The sequence below is a fragment of the Athene cunicularia genome, assembly GCF_003259725.1.
Source record: "Athene cunicularia isolate RWA chromosome 5 unlocalized genomic scaffold, athCun1 chr5_part1, whole genome shotgun sequence".
NCBI lineage: Eukaryota > Metazoa > Chordata > Aves > Strigiformes > Strigidae > Athene > Athene cunicularia.
The window spans coordinates 9340649-9368193 of NW_020799101.1; the positions used below are offsets into that span (position 1 = coordinate 9340649).

General features: G+C 40.3%; 1 long non-coding RNA gene across 2 annotated transcripts; it reads left to right on the top strand.

The window, feature by feature from the left end:
- Window positions 1-10668: 10668 nt before the first annotated feature.
- Window positions 10669-21624, top strand: LOC113480702. 2 transcript variants are annotated; one of them, XR_003398513.1, is made up of 4 exons: window positions 10669-10966; window positions 12623-12774; window positions 13899-14363; window positions 17799-21624. It is a non-coding gene; the product is annotated as an uncharacterized LOC113480702 (long non-coding RNA). The 2 variants fall into 2 exon arrangements; XR_003398512.1 differs by lacking the exon at window positions 17799-21624 and having other exon boundaries at window positions 13899-14532.
- Window positions 21625-27545: the final 5921 nt, after the last annotated feature.

The window sequence follows — 27545 nt, forward strand, 5'->3', positions numbered from 1 at the left end:
ACAGTCTCCGCGCAGCTTTGCGGCAGACCCAAACAAGCTAGTCTGGTTCTTTAATTATTACAAGGTTTAACATTCAACACGCAACATTCTAGTATTATATTAAAACATCACAAATAATCCCCAGCATTCTAACACCACACAGGTGATTAGTGAAAAGACAAGGGGGAACGGCGTTAAACTCCAACAGGGAAGGTTCGGACTAGACATTAGGAAAAAATTTTTTCACAGAAAGAGTGCCCAGGCTGTGAAAGGGGCTGCCCAGGGAGGTGGTGGTGTAAACATCCCTGGAGAGGTTTAAGAGTCGGGTCGACATAGCACCGAGGGATCTGGTGTAGTTGGGAACTGCCAGGGCTAGGTTAACGGTTGGACTGGATGATCTTCAAGGTCCTTTCCAACCTAGACAGTTCTGTGATTCTGTGATTTTGTGGATGCATTTAAGGGTCGTTTGGATGGGATGTTGGGGGATATGGTGTAGGGGAGAACTTTGTAGAGTAGGGCTGATGGTTGGACTCGATGGTCCCAAGGGTCTTTTCCAACCTGAATGATTCTGTGATTCTATGATCATACTAAAATACTCTTTAAATAAATTTTCCTTGATCTTGAATGTTAATGATCTTCCTTTGTTCATGTGTAACTAAGTCAAGGTGAGAACACTGGTAGAGGAGAATGTGTTTTATTTTAGGTTAAATAAACCTGAGCATTCACTGGCAAATTGAAATGCAAGTCCAAATACTGCAATCCTACTTACCACTTCAAGTTCTACCCACTAAACATTGACAATATTTAAAAGAGTGAACATGCATAATATAATTTACATCTAATAGTATTAAAATGTATAACTCACTTTTCATTAGAGCACCAGGGCATGCATATGTCTACCTTGCTATCACAACAATCACCATGTAAATTCTTATAGTTACATCCATTTTGATATGAATCCCTAATAAAATTTAACACACAGGCATATACTTACAATTTTACATAGACTAAAAGTATAACTCTAATCAGTTCTTATCAGAAGCATCAGAACCTTTTTTGTAGGTCTGTTAATCTCTATTCTTCAGAGATAATAAAAATGCTGTTAGACTGGGGTATCCAGTGAAAACCTTGGAAATGCTAACAAAGAAAAATGCTTATTTACCTTTACTGAGTTTCTTTTAAATGCAGTTCAATGGTACAAATGATACTGAAGTCCAGCCTTCTGGAAGACAAATACAAGTATCTCAGACAAACTGTTTTTTTTTTTCAGGATCCTTGATGTAAGATTTATTTACCCTGTTGTTCAAATAGATCTGTTGCAATCCTGTGAAAATGAAGTATTTGTATGTCTCATAGATATTCCAAGGTAAAGAGCATCTCTGTACAATTCACTAAAAGTCTGTAGTAGGTACTTACTTTTTGTTCACAAGTTTCATCCTCTACCAGTTCACCAATTCAGTTACAGTTTTGTGAAGATGATGATTCTGCTCTGGAATATGTAAATCTTAAATAGCAGTTGCAGGGGGGAAGCAGAATTAGGTTATTTCTTTGCAAGCTCTGCTGCTTGTGTTTCTAAACTCAGAAAAGGCTTCTTGTCAGTCCTCACTTCCTATGATTTCTTCCTTGCTCAAAACAAAAATCGGGAGTCTGTCATTGAAAACTCCAAGCTATTTGCTGGAGAAGGGAGCATACCAATTTATTTCTTTAAGAGTTCTAAGAATTTTTTTGGTCACATAAAACCTTCTAACAGAGTAAACTGTTCTAGGTGAATTCTGCCAACCTCCAGCTGGTTTTTGGAGATTATTGGACAGTGTGTAACTGCAAGCATGTGAACTGTCCCACTGAAATTAATAGGATTCCTCATCTGCTTAAAATTAAGATATACATAAACTATTGGCAGACTTGAGACTTGGTTCTTGTCTTGCTTCTTTTTAGTTTGTGAAAGGGCTGTTAGTCCTGACTCCCCAAATAATAATTTTGCATATATCCATATTTTTAATGTTTACTTTGCTTAGAAAGATGCATGCAGTAGCAAATGTTTTTCTTACTGATCTTTCTTCTCTTTAAAGATAAACCAAAACCATGATTTTTCTTTTGGAGTGCGTCTTTATATACAGCAATGAAAGTTGGAGAAACAGATGCTTTATTGCATTTATTGATTGTGAGGAAGACAGAGCTGCTTGGAAATTATTCATTGAAATAATTAGTGCTAGGTTAAAAAAAAATAAAATTACTTTCAAATCAGATCACATAAGTTATTTATTTTCTTCTTCCTGATGCCCAAAGATCATTATTGGTATATTGAGATCTGTAGGCTGGCATTCCCAAACAGAAGATGTCAGAGTGAAATCTGACTCCTTCTTTAATTCAGTCTTTTTGTTCTGCATGCCATAGCAGACCAATCTTACATGTATCTGTGTGGCTTTCTGGACAGCTGCGTATGCTGGATATATGTTATCCATGACTACTTTTCTCTGGCTGCCTAGCAAGTAATGCATTTCGATGGTATTGCCTTAGGCTGGCAGAAAAACATGACGTAATAGGGAGCTTGCTTCTTTCTGGATTACTTTATCCCTTTCAAATAAACTTTACAAAAAAGTACCCCATTCCTACATACGAAAGATACCTGTTTCCCTGAAGGCAAAGGCTTTTGATGACATTTCTGAACTATCTTTAAGAGTTCAAGGGTAACAATCATCCATATCATGAGTTTTCTCAATCAAAATATCAACTCCCATTCAGCTACCCTTCCTGTGTGGCAGGTAAGCATATACTCAAAATCATGTCAGACTTGATACCTAGCTATTTGTTATGAAATTAAAGCAATATAAAAGTATTTCTTATCAGTTTAGGTTTGTGTGTAATGGTTTGGATTTTATGAGAACTCTGTTCTTCCAGAATTGCTGCCAGTGAAGGATAAAACAGTCTGAGTTTGCAGATTTCTTTTTAGTTTGTGTAGGATATTCTTAAAATCAGGAGCTGTGAGCTGAATTCTTTTTGTTTAAAAAAGCAAAGTTTTCCTTTTTTTCCTCCTTGCATTTCCTGCTGAAAACATCTTGATTATGGAAGCAATCTAGTTAAATATTTTATGTTTTGGGAAAGACTCACTTGCCTTGGAAGTCTCTTTCAATTGCTGCAGTTTGAGAATGTCACTGATCTGAGGAGAAAGGGACAGAGAAAGAATTACAAATTGCAAATTTGTGTATTACTAGAATCATAAGTGACAACCCAGGATTGACTGTGGGATATTCTGCATCTTTAGTTTGACAGGGTACAACAGTCCTGTGGCCACGCAGACTTCACAGCTGTCATTTATACCACAGTCCGTGGCCACACAGATGTTGTGGTTATAAATGGAGACAGATCGTGTGCAAGATGCTCCACTCCGGTGACACACAACCTTTTACTGCTAGAGCTTAAGTACAGTTTCTAGCTGCCATTGCAGTATTAAAGTATGTTTCATCTACGTGCAAGGCAGCATATCCTATGTCCTTGAGCACTTCACCCAATTAAGAATGGTCACATTAACACACACTAGTTGTTAAAGACTAGGTTCAGATTGCTGCCATCCAGCAGCTTTGCAACAACCTAAAAAAATATTATTAACCCAAAAAATTAATTCAGAGACCTAAGTGAGACATTTGGGCTTTGTGCGAGGTTGGGAACAGAGCGAAGTAGATGTCTCGGGAGTACAGTTCTATACTCACTAAGTGGAGAGCTGCTGACGTTAGCCATTAGGAAGCATCACTCCAGGAGCAGGTCTGAGCTGCTGTCTTACTGCATCTGGTTTGTGGTTGTGCATAAAAAGTGCCTTGATCGACTTGGAGCAGTGATGCCCCTGGCAGGGCTGGTACCTGCTTCAGAAGGACAGAAAGGCAGCTGTATGGTGCCAGGAACTGCCTTTTGTGAAGTAGGCTAGTGGCTGGCCACCCCGAGAGGAAGGAGGCCAAGGACCTTCTCAGCCTGAAAGAGTCCAACTCACCAGCCACTCAGTAAAAGACATCCTAACCGTGAAGCTATGGAGAAGGCTATGGAAGAGCCATTTCTCTGCTGTTCTAGTAAAATCAGACTAGAGAGGGAGTCTGATCCCATCATCCAAGGACAAGCATTTCCCTTGTGTGCCTGACTTAAAGTATTAATTAGTCCTTACCTGTAGCTTCTAATTATGTCTTCAAAAAAGCAGACCAGCAAGGGAAGATCTTAGTGTGAAGATTCTCATGTGAAATTCCCACAGTACTGAGTTCAGCTGTGGCGTCTTGGCATACACTAGAATCATCACTTGCTCCTGCAGCATGACAGTAATCTCACACACAGAGAAGAGGTTCAGTACCAGCCATCAAAACGCTTCCCAGGAGCAGAGCTGGCCCTTCAGAGCTCTATTGAGTGGCAGTATTGAATAGTATGTTTGGACAGTAGAGGAACATTTTGGGGGAACTGGTTGCTCTTGAGAAGAGCTTGTGAGCATGCCTCCATTTAAGCCTGGCCAGGTCTGTCCTAAGTAGTAAAACAATATATATAGCGACACAAATGGTGAAGTACTGTTTTGTGCTGGTGCTCAGCACACTGCGATACTATTAATTAAGCTTTCTTAGTTTGATATCCAGATTTTCTGACATGGATTTTGATCTAGCAGAATATTAAAACTCTGCCTTTTTTCTTTTTATGTGCAAGTACATTTAAAGAAGATTTTCATAATTTCTTTGTCTCCAGCCTCTCTAATAAGGTTGGACAGATTCTCACAGTTTCTGTTGCTAATATGATTCCTGGCAAATAGAGCAGAAGGTTCAAGAGAACAAAAGAAATGATCTAATTTTAGTAATGGTGCAGACTGAGTCTGTCATTTTTCTCTCTCTTTTATCCTCCTACCCTTTCTGAATGTCAGAACCTCTCCCAACACTGCCTCTTTTCAGTTTGAATTGAATTCTTGTTCTTCGTCAAGGACTGGGCTTGATGAGTTTTTAGATACTCCTCTGAACAGAAGCTGGAGTATTTGAGAGGCTTATCAGTGAAATCCTGACTTGTCACTGGTAATTTGCTAAGAGTGAACCACAGCCAGTGGAGCTGTTTTTGCAAATTAGAAAACCTTATATCTGAAATTTCACTTAATGTGTATGTCATAGTTCTGTTATCCATTTTAAATCTTAAATTGAAGTTTGAATCTATTACAGTATAAAAACAATAAAGGAATTTAGTTTCTGAAAGACAAGAAGGGTTGCATTTAGTATAGTAAGTCTGCTCAGCTTGCAAGGTGCTCTGATCTCTATCCAGTGAAGTTCTTTAGCTTGTTCATAATTGAAGTATGAGAATTTCTATAGAAGTCTTAACATAAAATGTATTCTAACATGTTTTAAATTAAATATATACTGACAAACTTTGCTAGGTTTGGATCTGAGGAGATTGTTCTAGTGAACAATCTTGTCTTAGTCAACCTTTATTCTTATTCTTGTACTTCCATTTTGGATGTGAGAAAAAAACAGGCTGTATTTGCAATTTGGAGAATGGCAATTATAGACATCTGATGTGCAGAACTGGACAAGAAAGCAGAATAAACAATAACATGGTTTGAAGTGAAAATTGCTTGAGCTGTAACAAAATACAGAGGACGTTCTTTCTAGGATGTTGATTTACTGACTATACAACAAAACCACCAGTATGGTTAGAAATAAATTATAGTTCAACATTTAGAGACATAATATATTACAAAATGAAAAATAAAACCAACCTAAGGATTAATTTTGTTCTTGAACAGGTCTACTTAAACAACCATGTCAGACTTGATTAAAAATGTGCAATTATATTTCAAAATAAATCATTCCTTGGTATCTAGCTCCAGTTTGTTTCATTTCATGTCATCTATATAGAAGGGGTCAGTCAATTAAATCTATAAAGCCAACAACCATATTCATGTTCAAATAACTTCCTGTGATTGATGTAACAGACCACACTATTAGGCCTGAAATTGGGCTTTGGAATACACTTGATGTACTTTGGAATCTGCAAATGCTCAGTAAATAGTTAGGCAGACTTTCTCCCCTGACTTCCATGATGAACTTAAAAACTAGGCTGAACGATTCTGGGATGGGAGGAGTACTGCTTCTTAGCTTTGTGTCTTTAGGAATTAATTTACATTGCTTTTTCTGAAAAATATGAAAGCTTAAATGTAATCCAGGAACTGGAGCTTAAAAAAGCCCTCTGCCAAATAGGCAAGGCTTGCAATGAAATCTCCCTTATCTCAACCAAGCAGCTCATCATTTAACCAGGAAATGGAAGGGAAGGACCATTCTCTCTCCATTCCTGTTTTCCATGCATGGTTTGGATGGTTCCACCCTGAGGCTCGGCTGAACGCAGTGTTCAGGTTGGGACAATGTCCCGTGCCAACCTGCGGGGCTGGACGTGGTGGGTTGACTGGTGGTGGGAAATGGCACACAGCAGTGCGGCTGTCCTCACGACACAGTCCTCCATGCCCCTTGCACCACACAGCCTTAGCAAGAGTCAACTGCCCCCTTCATCCTCTCCCTCTCCTGCCACAGCAAATATAGGCCTGGCTACCAGCCCACCCCTTTCCCAGGAGAATTCCATCTTGCTTATCTCTCATCTCTTTCAGCTCTGGTGCCTGACCATTACTTCCACTCCACCTGCCGTCATGGAGCAGCACCATATTTCTGTTTAAATGAATGTTCATTAAATGCTTCTTGTCCAGGGGCTGAGTGGAAGACTAGAAATGGACAGGAGGATCTAGGGGTTGCTAACAGTTTTCCCCAGAGTACAGGAAGGTCAGCTCTCCCAGGCCTCTCTGTTGGGTGCTCTGTAACCATCTTCTTAGTTCTTTCCTGTATCTGGTGCATGTTTCTCACAGGATGATCTTCTGGCCAGGCTAAGGCATCCGCAGCCCTTCTGGTGCAGCAGAGCCTTGCGGCACAGGCTCAATCACCATTTCAGCCAGCCCCTCCCATTGCTGTCACATGCAGCTCTTATCAGGGTGCTAATACTGTGGCTAACGATGGCTATGTTCTTGAGGCGCATTAAGAAATCTGGAATATAGCCCACGGCTAGAGCTCAGATTCTGCAACAATAATGTTTACATTGGCAGGACTTTGAATAGAAACTCACATTCACTCCAGCTGGTTGGCGTGATTCTAGCAATTAATTCAGCTTTTCCAGTGGCAAGAGTTTGTTGATACAGCTTGTTGCTCTTCCTGTTGCAAAACACATCAATAACTCGGAAAAAAAACTGCCTACACAGTCACAGAATCACAAAAGTGTGAAGGTTGGAAGGGACCCTCTACTCTGCTCTTGTGAAGACCCCACCTGGGGTGTTGTGTCCACCTCTGGGGCCCCCAACATCAGAAGGACATGGACCTGCTCGAGTGGGTCCAGAGGAGGTCATGAAGATGATCAAGGGGCTGGAGCACCTCCCCTATGAGGACAGACTGAGAGAGTTGGGGTTGTTCAGCCTGGAGAAGGCTCTGGGGAGACCTTCTAGCAGCCTTCCAGTACTTGAAGGGGGCTTATAAGAAGGGGACAGACTTTTTAGCAGGGGCTCGTGTGATAGGACAATGGGTAATGGTTTTAAACTGAAAGAGGGTAGATACAGGAAAGACATTTTTTATAATGAGGGTGGTGAAACACTGGCACAGGTTGCCCAGAGAGGCAGGAGATGCTCCATCCCTGGAAACGTTCAAGGTCAGGCTGGACAGGGCTCTGAGTAACCTGATCTAGTTGAAGATGTCCCTAGTCATTGCAGGGGCTTTGGACTAGATGACCTTTAAAGGTCCCTTCCAACCAAACTATTCTATGATTCTATGACATTTGGAGGTCATCTAGACCAAGCCCTACTCAAAGTCATGTTAGTTACAGAAGTTGCTCAGGGCTGCATCCCGTTAGGTTTTGAATATCTCCAAGAAAGGAGACTCCATGATCTCTCTGGGCAAACTGTTCCAGTGTTTAATCTTCCTCCCAGTAAAATTTTTTTATGTTTAAGTGGAGTTTACTGTATTTCAGAGGACATTCATTGCTTCTTGTCCTCTCACTGGGCACCACTGAGAAGAGTCTGACTTCATTTTCTTACTCCTTCACATCAGGTGGTAAGATTCCCTTGAGCTGCTCCAGGCTGAACAGCCTGGTTCCTTCAAGCTCTCCTCATATGACAGATTCTCCAGTCCCTTAACCATCATTGTGGCCCTTTGCTGAACTCATTCCAGTATGTCCATGTCTCTTTTGTACTGGAGAGACCAGGACTGGACCCAGTGCTGCACATGTGGCCTCACCAGTGCTAAAGAGAAGGATCACTTCCCTTGATCTGCTGGAGATGCTTTTCCTAATGCAGCCCTGGAGGCTCTTGGCCCTCTTTGCTGCAAGGTCACCTTGCTGGCTCATGGTCAGCTTGTTGTCCACCAGGACCTCCAGGGCCTTTCTCCCAGGGCCTTTCCTGCAAAGCCACTTTGCAACTGGCTGGCCTCAGCCCGTACTGGTACTCAGGGCTATTCATCCCTGAGTGCAAGACTTTGCAGATCTCTTTGTTGAATCTCATGAGATTGAGTGTTTGCCTGAATCTTATGAAAAACTAATTGGGAAAGAACTGGAGGGGTGGAGATTTAAGTATCTCAGGTTCCCATAAAATCCACACATCACTAGTTATCTAATTTTTTAACTCATGACCCTCACATCTATAAGACCCAGTCATCATCCTGAGCTCTGGAGGCTGTCACAAATCTGAAATGAAGACAAAACCAATCCATATAATGATCAGCTTTGTAAGTTTATATCGAAAGAGAGACTGCAGGTATTTAATTCTTCATGTTGTAATCTGAGTCCTAAAATTTTTTATTTATAGCATTTTTTTTAACAACAGGAATTCTGCCCAAAAATAAATATGTGTAAATGGAATCCTCTTGGTTAAGAATAAAGCATTTCTTTTCTGTATATTTATGTAGCTGAAATTCATCGTTTCCTCCGTATAATATGTTTTTTCTGCAAGGTTGTTCTTTCCAACAAGGCCACACAGCCTCTGCCCTCAGCTCACCTATGGTGAGGAATTAGCATGTCCATGTTGTTTCCCTGAGTATACAAAATACAGCAAAATGCTGGCGGTGAAATGTCACTGACTGGAATTGCCATCAGATTGCCAAATGTCCTGAATATGTTTGGGTTTTTTTTCTTTACCTTTATCGTGATCCTGTTAATTTTGGGGGTAGAAGGGACCTAGAGCTTCATGGAGCAGTCTGAAAACAGCTCTTATTGTCTTCCTCTACTTTTGCCATTCACATTGGACAGTCATCAATTAACAACATGGATTTACACCCAACTGTGAAGATTTGTTACTTTGGGCCCTACCTTGAATCCAGACTTTCCGGTCTATAATGGATGGCTCAGACAGTACATTAAGGACATCAGGAGCATAATCCTGGTTTCTGAGGAGCCAGTAATGAATATGCCTTTGTGTTGGAGGCAGCCTGTATTTTCAAACCATTTGGAGGCCAGGAGTACCCAGGCTTGTTCTTTCATCCACACTGAGAAATTAAGCACATTCATAGAATCATGGAATCACAGAATAGTTTGTGTTGGAAGGGTCCTTAAAGATCATTTAGTTCCACCCCCCCTGCCATGGGCAGGGACACCTTCCACTAGCCCAAGTTGCTGAAAGCCCTGTCCAACCTGGCCTTGAACACTGCCAGGGAGGGGGCAGCCACAGCTTCTCTGGGCAACCTATGCCAGGGCCTCACCACCCTCACAGGGAAGAATTTCTTCCTTATATCTAATCTAAAACTACCCTCTGTCAGTTTAAAGCCATTACCCTTCATCTATCCCTACACCCCCTGATAAAGAGTCCCTCCCCAGCTTTCCTATAGGCCCCCTTGAAGTACTGAAAGGCCACTATAAGGTCTCCTTGAAGCCTCCTCTTCTCTAGGCTGAATAAAACGATTCAAACCCCTTTAGTTACCTTTATTTACCCAAACTCACTGACTAATTTTTAACAGATAAACATAGCTTACTTACTTTTTAGATTTACTAATTTGTTTTGAAATTTCTTTGGTTTCCTTCAGGTTTTATGCCCAAATTTATCAGTAGCACCAAAAATTAGATTTGTCAATAAGGTGTGCGACCAGAATAACCACATTATAAAGTGGATGTAGCAAAGAAAGGAAGTAGAAGTGTTGCTAAAATTAATTTAAGATATTTAAAACTAATTTGCTCACTCCTAACTTCACTGTTGGAGCAGGTCAGGTCATAGTGTCATCATGTCATGGTAGTGTGAATCTCTTTGGGTTCATGAAGATCGGGGCTGCAGATATTAACCTCTCCGCTCCATTCCTTGCATGGCTGGACATAGCCTAGTGCCTTGCCTGGGGCTGCCTTGATGTCTGCATGGTCTGCAAGTGCAGTGCCCTGCACCTCCCTGCTGGGATGCTTTGATTTGGAGGGTGGAAGAATGGCCTTGTGTTTAAGTTACTGCACTGAGATGCTTCGAGGCTAAAAAAGTAGAAAATTTTCTTTAAACAAATGTGGTTTCATCTGACCTTCAGTAAATCGGCTAAACTCAGCTTTCCACTTCAAATTAGGTACTCTCAGGCTCCGTTGGTTGGATACCAGGTGGTAGGAGGGAAAATATGATTATTTAAAAAAACCCCTCAATCCTGCTTCATAGGCAGAGCTCATCTCTTGTAAGTAGGTCAGAGTTGTTACAGAAAACATAGTGGTACTTATAGTAACAATAGGCTCCAGTTTGTTTAATTGATCCTGTTAACATTTAAGACTTTTTTCCCCTTTTAAAATTTCCATTTTGAAGTCAGATGATTCATGATAATATGTTTTTCCTTTTGCAGTTAACACGTTGACCCGGCATCTTGGCAGCAGCACTGGGAAGTGGTGGTGGTCAATCCAGGTCCTCACGCCTCTGAAGGAAGCACCCACCAACGGGTCCCTGGGATTAAGGGGGAAGCAGAGGTTTTAATGAAGCAGACTCCATTCTTCGGAGGGGTGAAGTGAGGTAAGGGAAGCTCCTGTTGTTTATGTGATTATTGCTAATTACTGTAATTTAACATCCTCAGACAGGAATATTTGGTGCCCGAGGTAAAGCTTGTTTATGTCCCTTCCTTTTTTCCAACTATCTCGTGGTGCCCTCTCGAGGTAGGAGAGCAGCCCATTTTATTTGCTATTTTACGGCAGCTGGAACACAAACTGGAAACAGAGACCCCAGTGAAAAAGCTGAGAAATTGCTGTTTGCTTTGAAAAACAAGTTAATTTTCCTGTAACTCGATGCAGTCAGTGTTTTTCAGGTTCCCATTTGAAATAAAACACACCAATCCCTTTGCCTTCAGTTTTTCCACTAGAAAGGAGGGGGGGGGGGGGATGCATCTTCGCAGTGCTCTGAAGCCACAAAGGTGCATTTCTGCGGAGAGGGAGCCAGCAGATGATTGCAAAGCCAGCTGTTTCCACAAAGGAAGGGAACACATTTCTCACAACATGCTCTTGTGCCCTTGAAGTTGAGCACAGAATGCACCAGGAAATGCTGACATGTTTGGATACTAAACTGGATTAGGAAACCTTGACATATTAGGAAGGACGGCCTCTGGGCTCAAGTCAAACAGTGCTTGTGGGGAAGGGCTGTGCGTGAGGTGCCTGTCCCTCCCAGCTGGGGGGAAGCCAAAGGTCTGGGCTGTGATCACTGCTCTACTGTGAAGGACTGCAAGCTGCAGGTTTCTCTTTCCAAGTGACTATTGGATGCTTGGTCTTGAAGTATCTCTTGCCAGCAGATTGTCCTTCCAAAACTGCCTCATCTTTAATCCAGCAAGGACAAAGGACTGGCAATATGGTGGGTCCTCAAGAATCAGTGAATGAATCACTTTTGTTTTGGACTGGGATAGCGTTGATGCTGAGTGCTGGAGGCAAGGACAGCCTGTTTGAGAGATGAGTATGCTGTGGGTGCATGCTGATTTATTAGTAGTCTCCCTTACAGCTGAGGAGGATACATTTAACCTCACTGTGCAGCCTCTGCTGTCAGCTTGTCAGCTTTTCACAAGATCCCACTGGGTCACTCCAGACTGTTTCTATCTGATCCCATTCAGTGGGGGTTTCAGGAGAATAGGCACAGGAGCCAATTGCTGGCTATATTTTGTTAAAGTCCCCAGGGTCCTTTCAGACCTCCTATGAAGCCTGCTACCTCCATTTGCCCAAAATCTCTGTTTCTTTGTTTCCAATGTACCTTTCAGACTAGATGAGCACAGAGTGCTTGGTAGGGAACATTCTGACCCGGGAGCAGCAGAGGCTGTGGCCTGCCATGGAGGTAACTGCACCCCTGAGGCCCACCAACATGGTGGGGTGATAAACGCAACTACTTGGTTGTCTTAGCAAGCAGTGTGACACCTTTTCTCCTCCTGATAGCCTGACAGCTGTGATTTGCTGAGGCACCTGAACGAGTAGGCACCTGGGGAGCAAGATTTTTTCAACGAAGGGTTTTTTGCTCTGGTTTTCCTCTGCTGCTATTATTGACTGCAGACTTCATGACCTACAGCCCATCCTCCATCCTGTCTTTTATATGCAGCTCAGTTTTGGAGTTGGAAGGCTTTTCATGTGTTGATTTTGTGCCTATATTGGATACATTTTAAAAATACTTATTTTTTTTAAATGTCTGTGCTTCTCATAGATAACTTTTGATGGGGACATTTGGAAATAAATGTAAACAAATGCTGAACAACATGCTGAATCTGAAGGCATAAATCCCCTCCACAGAGCTGCAAATTGAAGACTCAAAGCTCCTGTTGTGTTGAAAAGAGGGACTCTTGGGCCCGACAAGGGGTAAGATGTTAATAAAACCTTTGTTCACTGTTACAATAGGGAACAGCTAAGTGTGGTTTGGGGTTTCTGCCAAGTTAACCCTGACTTATTCCCATTGTCACAACTACTGCTAAGAAACCCCTTAACATATTATTAAAGATAAAGAACGAAAAACAGTTAATACTTTTCATTTTGAATGCAGTATTTAAAGCAAAAGCTTTTATTTTAAAAACATCTTTTATTCCCTTTCCCTGTTGCTAGACTAGGGGCTTTAAAGAAAATTCACATTTTATGTGGCATTAACTTTCTTTTTGTGGGGAAGGAACAAAGTTAGCTTAAATGGTCTGAAACTGGCACTGTCTTTAACATCACTGGAGTCTTATTTTATTAAGCACAGGTGTTCTGGATCCCCTGAACACATATTAACCTGGCTTATTTGATTGTTTCCTTCCCTGTGGTCTGTTGGGCTCTGCCCATCCATCTCTTGCCCTGTTGTTAGCTCCTTGGGGCAGGAACCATGTGCAGCACATTCAGATCCATGACCGGACAGAATTGCCATGATAATGTGAATAACAACAACAAAAAGGCGTGGAACAATAAGATAATATTCAATCAGCATTTCAACTTTTTTGTTCAGTGAAGGAAGGCAAAAGAGAGACAGCTTCTGGCTGCAGTCCTGCCTTTCCTTTGCAATCGTACTGTTAGGGAATCAGAGGCTACTCAATACGTGGTCTTGGAATCTCTCTGGATGAGTGTCTGGTTGTAGGAGGCGTTGGTTTAGGTGCATCTCCATGAGAAGCTGATAGTAGTATGATGACAAGTAGTATTGGCAACTAGGGAAGAAATGAAGGAGAGAGGTGGCAGGTGTACCTGGGTACTCTCTGGTCAGGTCAGGATGTCTTGAGCATCAGGGACACAGAGGCCCAGTGGTGTCATGTTTAAGAGCAGGCTGGCAGAATACACTAGGGTGATAGTGATAATTTTTCCAGCCCTCATACCCTCTGCGCTCCCCTGTGCCACCCACTCGTCAGGAAACGTGGCATCTTTATTCTGGTAGAATTAACTAATCAAAATACACTGTTGGCGATTTCAATTATAAATGTTTCCTCCCATTCTTAAAATGTTTCCACTTGTTTTCTTGGCAGGACCTTGGTGATCTCTCCTGAGAGTTCTTTTCACATAGATATGCACAGAATGAATAGTTTATCTCCAGCTCCTGCTGACTTTCATGAATAATTTGATGTAAAAAGCTAAGTTGGACTTCTGCTGTGTCAGATAACTTGGGAGTACCAGCTTCTAATATTCTAGCCACAGACTGAAACAGACTTTCTTGTTTTAGAGGCTAAAGTGGCCTCTCTGACTTCCACTCACCTGCAACCTTTCCCAGAAATTTCCAGTACCTTCCCTTTCCCTTCTTTAACTATCTGGCTGCTGGGACTCCCCCCAAAATGAGAGAGGCTCTAGGGCTTCCAGCTGGCAGAACTTCTCTTGTGAAAAAAAGCTATTTACTTAGACAAAGAAGATTTGATGGGACATACAACCGTGATTTTTACTGTTTCTTGTTCACCTCAGCAGATATATGCCAGAAAATACTGTGGTCACTCCTGAAGGTGAGCAGCTTGTTTTACGGGGTGTATTCATCTGCCCAGTCTCATTTGAAGCCAAACAGAATTGCTTTTCTGAGTAATGTCACACATGTGCATAAATGATTGCAACAGACTGAAAGGAGTTGGGAGTCGAAATAATAGCACTACTTCATCTCTCACAGAGCAGTGCCAAAAAAATAATGAAGCCATGTGAATAAAGAACCAACATAATAATCAAGCTCTAACCATTTTTGGAAAATTAGCACTTCTTCCATAACAGTAACGGCTGCTGGGAAAATGGTACAAAATATTAACTGTCAGGTTAAGCATACCTTAATCAACATGTGCTGAGTCCCACTGATGTGTCCTCAAACCTGTTACTTAAGTACTTGTTAAGGCCAATTAAATAAACAAAATTTTAAAGCCTAATAGCATAAACCACATAAATAACATAAAAGAGCCATAATGGTTGAATGGGTGGGTGTTTAGCCCTTCTTGATTTAAAACAGTGAAGTGCAAAATGTTGGAGCCCTTGAAGGTGATTTCGAAGACGAGGAAGTGACTGTGCTACACAAACAGCAATCAGAGACAATTAAGAGAACTGGGACAAGTGCCTCATTCTCTCTGCAGACTGCATGGGAAATTGCGCTTTACATTTCAGTCTCGTTGCATTTCAAATAAGGCCCCCAGCTATGTCATTTTTCAAGTCCAACTCAAATCAAAAGATATTGCTTAAAATCTTCCTATTACTCCAGAAGTGAAAGGAATGATTGTCTATGCTGATGAGCCAGGAAGATTGTCTTGGAAAGAATTTGACAGTTTTGTCTCCCAGTCCCATTATAATGTTATTACTGCCCCTGAAGAAGCCTGACAGAGCCTGAATGCCAGTGTAAGTACGGGGTAGTTTAGGATGGCTCTCTACCGCTGCAGATTTCATGTTGTTTCTCTGCACAGTAGAAAAGCTGTGTGCTGCACTGTGCATGTGTTTTCTTGTAAAGCTTAATCTGATGAAGAATCTCAGCAGACTGTATAGTAACAAAAGAACAGAAAATACAAGCAAGCTAAAAAAAAACACCATAAAAATGGAAGGAATGGAAACAGGGAAATTTGGAAATAATTATCCCAGTCTAATTATAACCCTATTCCTATGCAGAATGCACAGCCCATGAGTGATACTTTTTCAAGAACTTTCTGATAAGCATGTAAAGGTTTCAGTACATGATTCAGAAATTTCCTGATGTGCTGAAGTGGTCTCACTTTTGTAGCCTTCTTTGCAAAGAGAGCAGTACAATGAGCTTTCAGAGCTCTTGTAGATGTTTTCATTTGTCATAATACTCTGTGGTGCCTAGAAATTAGCAGCTTAGTTTTTAAACGCACTTAAATACTGATTTAAGTGACTAAGTTTCCCCTGGTGCAAATGCTCGTCTGCATGTCATTTGTGTAATACCATAACTTTTGCTGGTCTTTATCCTCTTAGTTATGAATAAGAAGTAATTGGGAAGTAAGATGAACATACTGTATTAAGTTCCTTACTAGAATATCAGTGCTTTTTGATGTGATGTATGTGCAAAACAGACTGTTTACTTAAAAAAACCCCAAACAACCACAACAAAACAGTGGGGCTGGAGGAGGGGTTGAGAGCAGGGCCATGTGCGGGGCAGTGCCCAGCTGTGCTCAGTTCAATGTCAGGGTCTCCGTTTCCTCCCTGCTGCAGCCTGCGAGAGCCCCGACCCCTGTGGAAGCCCAGTCCCAAGGGCCACCTGCTTCCCCTGGCCTCCGCAGAGCCTCCCTGCCTCCAGCTCTGCCTGCCCGCTGGGGAGCGAGCGCTGGCCCAGCCGCTGCCCTTCCCCTGGCACATGTTGGTGTGCTGAGAGGGACACGGGAGGACCGTGAGCTCTGGCTGACCCTCCCTTAACCAGCTCTGACTTCTCTGCTCGCTGCCGTGAAGACTGTAAGATGGAGAGGCTGTGTTGTGTACACAGAAGTGATGCAAGCTTTGTCTTACGGCAATTTTCCCAAAGTAGTATCAATGTCATTCTCATCTTACTATTTTCTTTGCATAAGACACTTTTTTCTTCTAAAGTTTTTTTTTTTTTTTTTTTAATGAAAAGGGCTCTAAATATAACCATTGCATTATAATGCTAATTAATAGGAAGTTAGTAGAAGATCTCTCCACTCAGATACAATCAATGCTAGTAATCCAGGTCATTTTAGAAAACAAGAACCTAAATAAATTCTTTCCAGATTAAAGATTTAAAATTTTACTTTTCCCTGTATAACAATTGACTAAGAGAGGAATTACGATTACAGTGACAAAACCTGGTACTTGCTCTCCTCAATCCACTACATAAGCTACCTAGATCTCTGAAAAGAAGACCAATACCTTGTTGGTTTGTGCAGGCTGCAGAACAAATATGCCCACTGAAGAGGAATTTGTAAAGGAAACAGGCTGCTTCTAAGCCAGGAATTTTAGGTGTCATTTACAAATTGTGATGACCTCAATAAGAAGCCTTTCCCAGTGTAGTGTCAGCAAGCAAGTCCAGCTAGATCACTCACATATGGAACTACAAAAAGAAAGAAAAATACAGAAGAACCATAGTCATTGCTCTCAGAACCTTACCCTGGTACCCAGAATCATGATGGATAATGTCTCTAGCAGAAATCTCATTCATTTCAGTGAGGGTTCCTTGGAAGCTACTCAACTAGTGATGGAAAAATGGGTCCTAACCTGCTTGTTTTAGAACAGCTGTAGCAAAAATATATTTAAGGACAAATTTTGGTTGCAGTAAAACCAATGGGAGTTTTGTGATTTACTTAACTTTTCTTACTTTTTTGTGTACCTCAGATATGTAACTCCTAACTGGAAGGAACAAATTTACATATCTACATAAAAATTATGTACCTAAAAATGCAATGTTTATTATTTTATATTCACTAGTAACTCTATGGGTCTGCATTAATACCTCTCTGTTGTTTTCTGAAATGGAGCCAAAAGGCCAACGGGAGTGAAATACCAACCTGAGATAGCAGCCTAGCAAGAAAAGCAATGCTGTCAATGCAGAGGGACTTCTAGCAGAAGTGACACCTGCAGTTACTGAGACTGTCAGTCCAAACCAGTCCCTGTTGATTTGGTATCCCGGATAAAGATCAGGTCAATTTAAGAGCTGGTGACATGCCATGCAGACAGATGGATAGATTGGTGAGCAACACAGAGACCATGTAGGAGCCTGAATTTTTTAAAAAATAATTTCTGGTTTAGGAAATGCTGCAGTTTGTTTGGTTTTAGATGATGTAACATACTGAACAAACCAGGGACTAGAAGGGGTATTGTTATTTAATGTTGGTGAAGTTGGAATGAGCTGCACAAAAAGGAAGTGAAGAAGGAGCATTTTCTCTGAGCCCTGGAGAGAGTAAGGATGAGAAATGGTAATAGAATTTCCCTGTGCTTTTCTGTGGCAGGGCACACTGGATCCCACATGCTGCTGAGCAGAGCAGTGGAGGGAGTGCCAAAGGTGCTCATCAGAGATGGGGAGGAGAAATCTCACCTTGAATTCTGAGGCTGGAATTCATCATAAACTCACACTTCAGCCTTCCTCTCCAAAGAGGATCAGCATCAGGGTAGGGGCACTGTGAGATGACTCCTCTTCTGGGACAGGGTAGCATTTACTAGACAAGGATAAACTTGGACTCTTATTACAAGCTGGAAAACTGAAACCCAAATGTGAATATCTGATACCAGTGCATTTTGATTCTGAAGAAAATAGTTTAAAAGAGTTTACTTGAATTTAAATATTTACCTTAAGCAGTTTATTTCCTGGCTCACCAAACTTTAGATGGTTCAATTAAATGACTCAACCGTAAGTAAAAGCAGGGCTGCTATGTAAGAATTTACGATTGGTCCTCGCGTGCATCAGCATCCCTTTGACTTACAGTATTTCATCCCTTCTGTTTGCAAAATGAATAGGGTTTTCCCAGGCAGATATTCTATCTGGACTGTGCTGTATTCTGTCTTCTAATAATCAGTCCAAGCTGCACTTCAAACACCACGTTGACTCCATTTTCTGTAATTTATTCATTATTTCTTCCAAAATCCTGGGTTGCCCCATGTATTTTGTCAGTGTTGATGCATATTGGTCAGTCAGGCCTAGAGTCATTCCAGGGTGCTCTTGTGTTACTCTTGTGAAGTCAGCTTGTATTTAACCTGGGAATAACAGTCATAAAAGGCCAAAACACACAAAAAAACCCCCATACAATTGCATCTAGTGCAGTCAATATCATGCTCAGTCACAAACCAGGTTAGAAAGGGACAGGATGAGTGAAGATACCGATAAATGGAGCAAGCACCTAATTTTTGGAAGTGGTTTAGATTTGCTAAATCAGAAGAATATTACCAACAGCGAGCACTGATTTATTGCTGGGTTCATCTCTTTGGGTGCACTAAAGGGATAACAGAAGAAATGACACCAGCAGACACCCCTGTTATAGGTCTCTGCAGAAGAAAGGGATATATTTACTTATTGGAAACTTTTGTTCTCACACATGCATATATTCATATTAATGTTGTAGGATCTGAGTGGGGCCATGCATGTGGCAGTTACAAAATAACACAAGGAGTGTATTTTGATGGCAAAGAAAAATTTTAAAGCAACACCTTGAATGGATACTAGCATATTACATAACTTTTTTAAGTTAATGGAAGAAGCAGCACCTTTCCATTAATGCGCTTGCCTAGGACCACAGTTCTTCTATCAGAGACAAGCAGTTCCTGTTAATTTTGCAGTGAGATGGGCATGCAGCTGCGCTTTTTGGGCTTCCACAGATTATGCTTACAAGCTTAATAACAATTACGTGACTAGAGTACATAAAAGAAATACACTGAGGAACATAAAGGGTATGAGGTTGCCAGCAAAGCAATCGAGTTGTTTATACTGTAGGGTGAAATCCTAATCTCAGGATTTCAACAGTATCTCTAAACCAGCTGACCCATGAACGCTTCCAGTGCCATCTCAGGACAAGACTTTGGGACATCCATCCATCTTCCGTGGCCTTACAGTTCCCACGTAAAGATAACGTGCACGAAGTCCAGGTGCTGGTTGTGTTGTATTCAGGAGGGCCCTGACATGGATCATCAGAGGCCCAAGACCACAGCTCTCAGTGTAGACGTTAACTGTTGGCCCTACCTTGGCTTGCAACGATTGAAAGCAGAACATTGTGCACCACTAGCAGAGAGAAGGAAAACATTACTGTGACCCCAGCTCTAAGTCAGTGATGTTACAAAGGGGTGAATCTGGACTTAAATCTGCCTTGGCTTTTTTAAGGTCAGTGATTCCCTCTAAAGAAAGAAAACAACACGTGCTTGCGTGCACACAAACACACACATACAATAATTAGAAGAATTAACACGGGACTTAGTTTGTGTTGCAAATCAAGATTTTTGTTAAGTGGAAATTTGCCATATGCTCTCCAACACCCGACACAAAGAAGAGCCATTTTACTAACTTCAGCCTCAGTTTTGCTGTAGGATTGGAATGCCCATTGCTGTCGATTGTTCAGTTTAGAGCTTTAAGGTTTATTTTGGGGACTGCATATCAAGGTTACTTGTAAGAAGTTTTTGGAAACTCTCTCTCTCAGGCTGCTGAGCTTTTATTTTGAGAAAAAAAAAGTAACACAAATAATAAAATGCAGAGGTGCCAGAGTGCTTAGGGTAAAGAAGACTTGGATATATCTTCCTTTTTTTTTTTTTTTCTTTTTAAACAGTCCAATTATGTACCACATAGCAGCAACTGGGCTAACAACAGCCATATGATGGAATAGCTTGTAATCCGGTTGTGGGTCTAGCTCCGTGAGCCAGACTCCAAGTAGATGAGTTTTAAATCTCCTTAGAATTAAGAAGGGTTTGGCAACCAAATTAATTGTTTTGGAAAAATCCTGCTTTATGGATCATGAAGAGGATAAAAAGGGAAAAAACATGTCATCTGTAGTGGTTAGTCAGATGTTCTTTTGGAGTTACAACGATTTCCTCTCTAATTCCTCTTCTTGTTGACATTCCCGTTAAAAGAATAATGAGTACTATGTTCGTTGCCTTAGCGCTACTCATCCCTGTGTACATTACGAAATCTTTGCATTAAGCTACCCAAATGGATTGAATCATAGTGTAAGGCAGACATTAAAAACAACTGCACTCAGCTGTAAGCATGCATAAAAGTGAAGTATAAACCGATACGCTATGATACAAGTGATAATAATCACTGGTACCCTGTACAGTAGTTTGTTTCAAAGAGGTGGTGGGGCCCAGACAACCAAGAGCATGCATCTGGATTAGCAGGGCTGAATTACTTTAGTCTTTGGATTTTTAATATTTATGTAGTTACCCTTTTACCAGTGAGGTTGTGATGCTTTGGAAAAATATGTTAGATGTATTATTAATGCCATGTTTAAATAATGGGAGACAATTAAACAACCACTGGGTAATAGTTTCCCAGGTGTATTTCTATTTTATGTATTTTGTAGTTATATAATGTATTCTCACAGAGGCTACATTACTTAATTACTCAATGCTTTTAAAGTATTTTGGTAAAAATAGGTGTGCAAAAAAAGGTATTATTATTTCACAGGTGGCATTAAAGCAGCTTCATTAAGGAGGCTGGTACTAATAGTCCTTTAATACAGAAAGCCAGGAGATGGTTCTTCACATGGTACATTAAACAGTGAAATATGCCAATTTTGACTTGATTTCTATGCTGCTAAACTACCCCACATTCATTTGCTTCAGCTTTAAGCCCTTCCATTCTAGTATTCTCTAGCCGCAGTTACAGAATTGCAGCTTGCTTTTCACCTATCTTCTAACAGTTTAACATAGATGTCTGGGTCCAGTCCATTGTTCCAATTGTATATAGTTTAAAAAGCTCTGCAGTATTTTACTCTTTCCATTATATCTTGGCTTCCCTGAGCGCTCTGTTCGCTGCATTTTGCTTGTACTGGCTCTGTTTTCTAAACCCATTTATGGCTTTTTTTTCTGTACACACTTGTTCATTGGGGAGCTTAAATTGACTTCTCTCCATTCTGTTTCCTTAACTAAAAACGCACCATTAAGGTTGATTGAAGTCTTTTGAAAACACTTCATAAAAAATGAAAGGCCATAAGAAATTAGGCTACCAGTGTTTGCAAATACCTGTTTTCAGCCAAATTGATGGGAAGGAATAAGAACTGAAATTTAAAAATGCTACTGATATATATTTGTTTGGTACTTATTATTGGAAGAATAGAAGAAGCATGTGTAAAACATTTTGAGGAATAAAATATTGAGACATTAACAAAATACACCATGCAGTAGCTTTTTGTTGCAAAAAGCCTTTTCCCTCCAAAACATCAGGGCACAGTTCTGAAGAGAAAAAAATGGCAGAATGAACAGAAGTATCTGGATCAGTCATTTTCATGATTTTCTCTTTTAAAAAAATATTTTTTATTCTTAAATATTTATTTTCAGAGAATACTGAAACTTATTTCTTTTTAAGAGTAACATTTGAACCATGGAATAACATTTATCAGGAATAGGAGGGGTTCTTAATAAATTGCTTTACAAATAGGAGAAAAAGAAAAGTTAATTAAGTCAGCGAAACTTTGAATGTCCTTTCAGCATAAAAACATCTGTGCAGTGGTTGAGGATATTAAGTATGTTTTACATTATGTACATGTACACTTAATAAACAAAGCAGCCTCATTTCACAATTCACCCAAGAGGAATAAGGGAAGTCATTCTGAACAGCATGCTGAATTGTCAGGGAAACTTTTATGGACATATGGAAATGCATCTGCTTTAAAAAGAGAAATATCAAGAGGGATTTGCACAAAGTTAAAAGCAAAGCAAGTGCTTTAGAATCAAAAGTGATTACATTGAAAATGGCAGCTTGCTTGTCAGAGCAGCTGAGACGGCTCCTCACCAAACAAAATACTAATCGTTCCAGCTGTTTCCAGGCTCTCCTAATACTGCCGCTTATCATTAAAAAATATATACTTTGGAACTGTGGAAAGCTCTAAAAGAAAAATTATTTGATTTTAGTTTATTTTTAGACAACTTTTCATGCAACTGCCAAACATATTTTATTTACAAGATGTATTACTTCCATGGCTTTTTCTCTTTTCAGAAATACAGATATTCATTCTGACAGTCATCTCACTAAGTGGAGACATCTAAAATGCAGAAGATTTTCAGACTTCTGTTACAGAACAGTAGGAAAAAATCTGCATAGTGTGAGTTTTACAGTTTCAACAGACTTCTTCCAACAAAAAAAAAATCTTAATATGGATAAAACCCTTACCTAGCCTCAAGATTGAACTTAGGTTTGAATTCTACAAACTTGTAAATGAAAGCTGTTCCCATACTCTGCCTTTAATGGTATGATCCATTTAAGATTTTTGTTCCTTTTTATTTTATAAAAGCAACAGAATAAACCTGCCAGACCTCAAATGCAGTAGTATTTGATTGTGTATGTGAACACAAATTGTAGCATACTGTATCACTTCCTTTAAGAATTTTCCCGTTAATGGAGGAAAAGAGCAGTGACAGCAACAAGCAGAGTAGCTAAGTACAAGGAGGTCAGGCAGCAGCGCTGAGTTCTGCAGCAGCGGTACAAGGAAACCCTGTCAGCTTCCATCCCATTAAATGAGCTATGAGCCATGTGTTGGACTCGCTGGGATTACCAGCAAACCCCTACCAAGCTGTGTGCTAGCTCTTGCTCATATCCTCTATCAATTATTCAGTTCCTTTTATGCAAATAATGTTTCATAGAAGCAATGGAAATCCATAATGGGAAGAAGAGTAATATCCATTTAAAAGAATTAAATGGTAGATGAAAAGTGTGACACTTTGCAGGCAAAAGCGCTCGGAATGGTGCAGTACTGCTAGCTTTTAAATGTCTGCATGCGTGCACAGATGGGGAGATTCAAAGTTTTGTTTGCTTTTTTTTGACTATCAACTTTATACAAAATTAAATAAGAAGGCAATAGACAAAGCCTTGCATTCACAGTTCTGCCCAGGGGACAGTCACAGAAGCGAGGCCTCTGTAGCAGATCTGTCTGTGTTCTTCAGGCTGTAAGCTTTCATTTTGTATTTTACAGGCAACGTATGCAACAAGCCTGGCTGCAAATAGTGTTTATACTAAAGAGAGGCTTCACTGTTCTTTACAGTCAGGAGTCAGAAAAAAACTAAGGGCCATTCCTGCATCCTTTTATTGGGCAAAACGTCCCATCGATTTCAGTGCATAGATGGGATCAATGCTGTAGCACCCTGGCCCAAATTCAGTAATGCAGAGGCAATTCCACAGCTGTCAGGGGACATAAGCCCACTGAGTGAGCTTCCACAAGGATGCTCCAGAAGGCCTGCTTGCTTCTGAGATCCTTCCCACAGAAGAGATTGATAAGTAAATGCAGACAATCCCGGGTGCATCCAGCCAAAGGACATGTCTCTGTTCCGAGCCTTTAAATCCTTGTCTGGGATTTTACTTGAAGGTTTATCCCTTTTCTTCTCAGTAAACTAATTACACTCTTCCTGCTGAACTGTCTGTGGGCTGTTTGACCACGTACGTCTGGGTTTGCACTGGCAAGCTGGGGAGTGTCAAAACCCCACTAATGCCTCTCCACCGCAAGTGCTGTGGTGGAGCTGCTTGTCATGAACATAAACAGGTCAGGGAGGGTGAGAAGACCTCCACAATTCTGTGTGCTCCCACATCAGTTAAAGAATGTCATAATAATTATAATTATAATTATAATTATAATTATATATATATATATATATATATATATGTATATATATAAAATTAATTTTATACCAGAAAACCAGTGTATAATAAGGCAGAAGCACAGAAACAGGACCACAGCCTCAAGGTTTCTATCTGTCCTGCTGCAGCCTCTTTGCCATACTTTGCTAGTGCTACTCTTCGTGTGCAACCAGCATGAATCAAAAGCAAACAAAATGTTATTAAATCTTTCAACTTAATTTTGGGAAACAACAACTAAGTGCTAAGCAACTTTTCATGGCTTGAATCTGTATTTGCTGGAACTCACATGCATGCTCCAGTGTTGTAACTATGTCTTCTAGACACAAAGACATCTCTTCTAAATGCTTTGTAATGTGGGTGCCCTGTGTATTTATGGTGCTTCTGCATTTAACTATCTTTAATTATACTGTTATTTGCAAAGGAAATTTTTTGCTAAACTGGGAGTGACTGAAAGTGTGTTTAAATGGAGTGCAGTTAGCCCCTGAACAGAAATGTGCTTCCATTATAAAATTCTACACTTAAAAAGCCCTGGCGATAGGCAAAGGTGAAATTTAAAATCCCTGAAAGAGCTGGAAATTTGAAAGACTATTACACATAAACATAGATAAGTTCAGAGAATTAAAGAGAAGCAGAGCTATAGGGGGTACATACATCTTTCTGATTTCATGTTCACCACACTGTGCTTTTACAGCCTACGGATATGAAAGCTATTCACCTGTGACAGGCTGGCAGAGCAGTGCTCTCCATCTCATGGCTCATGGAGGCAGCTTGCCACAGAAGCTCCAAATCCTTTCGGAAACTTTGGCTGCTTTAAGGCACAGAATATTTCTACTCAGGTTTAAGCAAGGGGCTTTCCATAGGGTTGAAAATTACACGGCAAAAACCTGCACGGAGTGGTCTCTGCAGAGAACTGTCTGAGCTCACTCATTCCTTTCCTCCCCGCTTATTCCTAGGTAAGGCCAGCTGTTAAGTCTTGCCTTGGAGGGCTGGGACTGACCTTGTACAGAGACCACTAACACAAGGCCATACTGGTAGGGTGAGCAGCCCTACTCTTTTTTTCCTCCACGTGCTACTTTTACAAGCAGTTCACTCATAAAGGGCTATCTTCTGGTTTGTGTAGCTTCTCTTTCTCCTTCAGCTACACATGTGCTTCCCTTTATTTTGGGCTCACCTCAGAGGTACAAACTTTTCCCCGACACTACTGGGTCCTTGTTCAGGTCCCTCTAGCTCTCCTGCAATGCACAAACCTGACTGCTAGCAGGACACCTTTAGATGCAGCATGATCCAAGTCGTCTGTGCAAAGCCCAAACCAGTCACACTCAGACCCTTTTCCCAAGAAGTCCAAATTAATCAGAAAGCAAAAACGAATCAGACCCAAAGGCCGTGCTGCTCCCACAGACCCACGTTGAGCTCTGCAACACTGCAAGTGGTCTTGCCTTGCCTTGACATTTCAAGAACGGGATTTAAATTTTTGATTTATTCTGGTGCAAATGTGCCACGACCCGGCCGAAGGGAGGGGGCAGTCTCGGTTACCTTGTGTACTCATGGCATGTCTCAGTATCCCTGGTGTAGAAAATCAGCAGTACAATAAAGACACCTCGTGGCTGTCCTGCAAACCACACGCGAGACAAAGACTTGCCAGCCAGCAAGGGCATCTGACCACAGGCCGAGTAACAGTCTTCACACTTACTGCCTGCCATCTCCTTGTAAGTATAATTAATACTAACCCCTCTTCCAAATCACAACAAAAAATATCATGTATAAAATGACTATAATAATATCTTAATTGTAAAAATTAAATCATATCATTCATAGAAATTTGATGATGGCTTTCAAATTAAGCATAGAAACTCAAATTATTAAATTAAGAAACCTCAGTAACTCCTGCCGTAATTTAATTTGACCTGGTATGTGGAGTGAAGGCTATGAAAAGTTTATGAAGTCTGAAAGGAAGCTCTTATATTAGAGTACTCTAAAGTGTTCTAAGAAGTTTAATTTTATAGTAACATGGTAAGTTACCAACATATAAAATACTTACGATCTTATTAGAAACTAGCAGATATATAACATATTTATAGTTCTGTATACCAGTATATTTTTTAAAACCCTATATAATCCTGTACACTATGCCCCAAACTCAATATTTTAAAAAATATAATATGAAAAGTTAAATGTATTTTTTTAAGAATAGATGGAATAATAAAGTCCATAATTACATTCAGATGTAGTTTCATTGCTATTCCTTGCATCAGCTCACAAACCCATATATAGGAGAAAGGCTCTATAGATACAGTAAGTGCATCTGTTATAGCAAAGTGGCAATTTTTGTGATTATCTAGAACTGTACTTCTGAAAAGAAAACAAGATCTTGCATAGTAAGTGTACCAGCATAAAACCTTGATCGGAGACATACTTACGCTTTTTCTTCCTCACCTTTACATTAAAATTCATGATAATATAATCCATGGTATTTTCCTAGTTTAGTAAAAAGGAAGATTAACTCAGATCATAATGCCCTTCGAACAAAGACCAACCCACTACGTAGTAAAGGCAGAAAGATCATACTTTGCCCTGTTTTTCCAGTGCAAATCTGAATAAATCATATTGAACTCAGACTTCTTGTCAACTAAATTCTGAGATTTTATTGCTGATTTATACCAGGGTGAGTGAAAACAGAACAAGCCAAAGGGATCTCTTTGTGTCCCATAGGATTCGGATATTCTGCATGTGCATAAATGGTTGTTTCACTAAGTTAACTAATTCAATTACATAACTGATATTTCAAAATAATTATACATTCACAATCACCTTATTAAAATAATAGTACAAATGGCCAAATTCTTCCTTCAGTAACACCACTTAAGGCTGTGGAGCAATCTCCAGGAATATTTTTTTCCCTGGAATTTCCCTAATTTTCACAGTTCTTTTGACTCTTATGGTTCAGTTAGTGTGGAGAGGCTAGAGACAGTTTCAAGTCAAACCACAGAGACTTTCTTTTAAGAAAAATCCATTCATTTAGAGAAGTAATAATAATACATATTTTATACATTAATAACATGATATTCTATCCTATCATGCACTCCCATGACAATAACTTTATTGTGTACCCGTCATGGATGAAATCAGGATTTTACTTAAGTAACTTGGAGATCTACAGCTAATACAGACAAGCCAAGATTTCACCATGTACTTCAGTACATCCCTGTACAAGCATTTTTACAACTTTTTTTTTTTTTTTTTTTAATAAAGATGCAGTTATTTACGAAGATGAAAACCAGAATTCCCTTAGGATCAGATTTGTAAATATGCCTAGGTATTGCTCTGAGGACTAAATATGTTACTAGTTTTAATCCTACTGAAAATCAATGATCCTATTCCCCATACTAACAGGTATTTCACAAATAACAAGCATAGAAATATGCCATTAGTG